Source organism: Apis dorsata, unplaced genomic scaffold (genome assembly GCF_000469605.1).
Source record: "Apis dorsata unplaced genomic scaffold, Apis dorsata 1.3 scaffold_1187, whole genome shotgun sequence".
In the NCBI taxonomy this organism is placed as follows: Eukaryota; Metazoa; Arthropoda; class Insecta; order Hymenoptera; family Apidae; genus Apis; species Apis dorsata.
In genome coordinates, this window is record NW_006264284.1 from 146,672 (window position 1) to 150,536 (window position 3,865).

Here is a 3,865-nt window from a genome sequence, read left to right on the forward strand (position 1 = left end):
TTCTACAATGAAACTTCAATAAACTGTATAATCAGCATATGTTTCTTAATAATTGAAATTATTACAAAAGTTAATCTAAATAACATTTATCACTTTTGTAATCATTGATATTACTATACGAATCTCAATAATTTGATCAATATTATGTAATAATATTATAAAAAAATATAAAAAAAAAGAATTATATTTTTCTTCTATTTCGGTAATTTAATACCAGTTAATTCACTTCGTTACCGATAACACCAAGGTCTGTCTCGAGTTACTTAGCAATTCCAAGAATTGGCGAGAATAAAAAGCTCATGGCCATGTAAGCCATTCCTGCAAATTCCTGACCACTGCTGTAATTATGAAAATATTTCGCACTATTTGACCATTATAAAATAATGGTGAAACGTGTTCCATGATATTTAACGAATTTCTTGTTATTCGAATACTGTGTATAAATTAACATAATCCTTTTTTTACAAATTTCATGAAAATTCTACTTATCGGCTTACTATGATTTCCGTAGAGAATACTCGTTATCTTCATTTTTATCATTTTTTCCGAATAAAAAGTTAATTACTTTCGATTATATGGATTCTATGCGGCTTATCTCGAAGCTTCTAATGAAAGCCTTAATATACCACCTATGAGCTAGCGAGAAAAAGCGAGGAGAAAATTTCCAAGAAATTCCGAAGATTTTTACCTCGTACATAGCACGATAAAAACCGTCGAGTTCGACAAAAAAAGGATAAAGATATTCCTCTAACGAAATTTTATTTCTTAATTAATAAGAAATATAATTATAAATATTGGATCGAAAAAATGATTTAAGAAAAAAATTGAGGAAATATTCATTCTTCATAAAAGAAAGACTTGATATTTTATAATGCTCTTTCGTTAAGACTTCTCGTCTTAAACTTTTTACACAGAAAAACAAATTTGCGAAAAGAATTTTAATAAATTTCATGATACTCTTATGTAAAAATGGATGAAATTTTCTCACGTAGAAAAGCAAAATTTCCAAAAAACGATTTGCATAAAGGAAATATAAATATAGGAAGGAAGAGATTTGGGACCAAACTCATCGATCACGCATAGATTGGATACTTGGCGCATAAACACTCGATTTTTAACTTGACCTATTTTCGATATTCAACGATTGTTTTATTTCAAGCTCACATTTAAAATTGAAATTATATTATTAATAGAAATTTTGATTATTTTTAAAAATAAAATAAAAATTTGAAAGAAGTTGTATAGCCATTGGTAGGAATAATATTCAGTGCCAAAAGAATTCGCAAGATTTTATGAGTTTTTTTTTTTCAATATAGATTAAAAGGATTAAGGATTACAATATGAAGATATATCTATTTTTAAGAGTTTTTGAATTCATTATACGTAAAAAAAAAAAAATAAACTAGAAAGAAATATAATTTATTTATTTAATTTAATTTAAAAAAAAATTTCACATCGCATTTAAACTAGATGTTGATAAAAAACAAGTGATTTATTGAACAGATTTTTTATTATTTTGTGCAATAAAAATATAGATCATTATCTTTTTATTAAATAATATAAATGTAATATTAAATATTATATGATTACATCCATTTTATTTAAAAAAATGTATGTATCATTTTCATGTGATCTTTATATCTTTATTTACAGAATAATTAATAAATATCAAATTATGATTTTTTCAAAACCATGTAATTCTCGTTTAAACCATTTTTAATCAGAATAAATAATTTATAGATTAAAATCAAACATCGTAATGCATTTTTCAAAAATTTATATATAAAATAAGTAGCTATATTTCTGCATGAAATAAAAAATGGTTTGTAAATATTATAAGAAAATTGCTTATAATAAATATTTATTCATGTTGATAACTATTTTATATTAAGAAAAATTATAAATACAATATCAAAAATTTGTTTAGGGATAATTAAAAATAAAAATAATTATTTTATGTAATAATTTTGAATAATCTGAGATCATTTTTCTTTTAATATAGGTTTTTTTCAATATTCTGCAAGCTTTGATATCTATATATTTTTTATTATTTTCCAATTTTAAATGATAGTATACTACGAATTATTGTTTTATTTATTCTAGATATAAAACAGAGAAATTAATTACACCAATGTTTAAATATTTTTAAAAGCGACTGTATATAGAAAGAAAGTAAATATAAATTGAAATAAGAAATGAAACTGAGTAAAAAAAGTTTTTAAACAGTTAATAAAGAAGCCTAAAGAATTCCTTTTGAGGGAAAATTTTACCAATTGGATTACTAAAATTTCAGTGGCATGAAAGTAATATCCAGCTTTGCGTCGAAAGAATCCCGCTTTAATTTAAAAATGTAACGTTTCTCTCACTAAAACCATGTTCGTTTGCGATAAAAACAAATTTCCAATAAAAATTTCTAATCCCCTTTTTTATATACGTATACAATATACTTTTCTATATGTATATATGTTTTTAAATTTTCTGTGATAAAACTATTTCTATCGTGGAAATGCGAATTATATACGACAAAAATATTTCGTCAGATTCTCTAAAATTGCTATTCCAACTATATTATCAAATCTAAAAGTAAGGATGACTAATATCGAAGAAAGAGGAAGCCATGTCTTTTCATTTTCCTCCAATTTCCGGTGGCTGGAGTACTTAATTATAAAGTTTCTATCCCTTTCTAACCTTATTCTCCAAGAGTACCACACCAAATCGATTTAAACATTTTTACGGATGTCTTCTAAAATACATATACATATACACGAGTATTAATTATTTATTAATTGCTATTAATCAAAAATCCCATCTTTTGCGGATGTAGAACTTTTATTATTCGAATTATATATATTATCTCTATTCGCAACACTATAAACAGACGCCTTTTCTTATCACAGTGATAGAAATAGAATTTAATTTACAATTGATGTTGGGTACGTTCACATAGTGATATAACATCGAAACGAAATCGAAAATATTTAAAAATTATTTTTTGTATTTTATTATTCGATTTTAATATATTCGTTCTTCACTACTGAATAAATTAACCTTGAATCGAGCGAAGCGAATATAATATCGCATTGGAAGGAACAGTAACCTTATAAATATCTGGGGCTTTCAATCGTTTTTCGTTTTCTGTCATTCTTTACATTATTATCGACGAAAGATGAAACGAAGTTCGAATTTCACGTCCTTTATATATTTTTAGCGTCCATAGTTTGAAATCAAATTCGAACGTTTGTCTGTGAAGTGAAGTTTCGCAAATAATCATCGATAATAATCGATAAGAATCGATATCAAGTTTCGTTCGATACTTCGTTTCATTAAGTACGCTCGAAGCTTGCTTCGAAGTTCCATTTCTTAAGAATTGAACTAATAAAAATAATGATAGCTTTTATATATATAATAATAATATTAATATTATTTTATATATTGAAATTATATAATAATATATATTGAAATAATATTAATATTATTTTATATATTACATTTATAACGAATAAATATTGTTTATCAAATATTAAAATTAAGTAAATAATAATTTACCAAATATTAAATTAAATATTAAAAAGAAAGAGAATAACAAAAAAATTCAAATTTATAATTTTCCAATCTTGTGTCGTATTATATCTTCTGAGTATCTTATAATAAATATTTTATAATTGCAAAACTGATTTACGACGTAAATATAAAAAATTTATTTTCATCATTGATGAAGATTCATATGAAACTCGATGCGCAAGTAATGCTATTCTCCTTAATTAAAATGTTATTAAGGATTTTTTCATTTTTTCAAGATACATCGAAATATTTGAAATTTCATACATTTTTTTTTTTTTTTTTTTAACATTTTAAACTAAAAAAC

At 23.7% G+C, this 3,865-nt stretch overlaps 1 protein-coding gene and 1 long non-coding RNA gene across 4 annotated transcripts in view; one reads left to right on the top strand and one right to left on the bottom strand.

Moving 5' to 3' along the window:
- The window catches only part of LOC102676123 (cadherin EGF LAG seven-pass G-type receptor 1-like), a 154,115-nt gene that overhangs the window by 143,724 nt on the left and 6,526 nt on the right, over positions 1-3,865 (bottom strand). The window lies entirely within an intron of this gene.
- The window catches only part of LOC102676024, a 26,756-nt gene that overhangs the window by 18,083 nt on the left and 4,808 nt on the right, over positions 1-3,865 (top strand). The window lies entirely within an intron of this gene.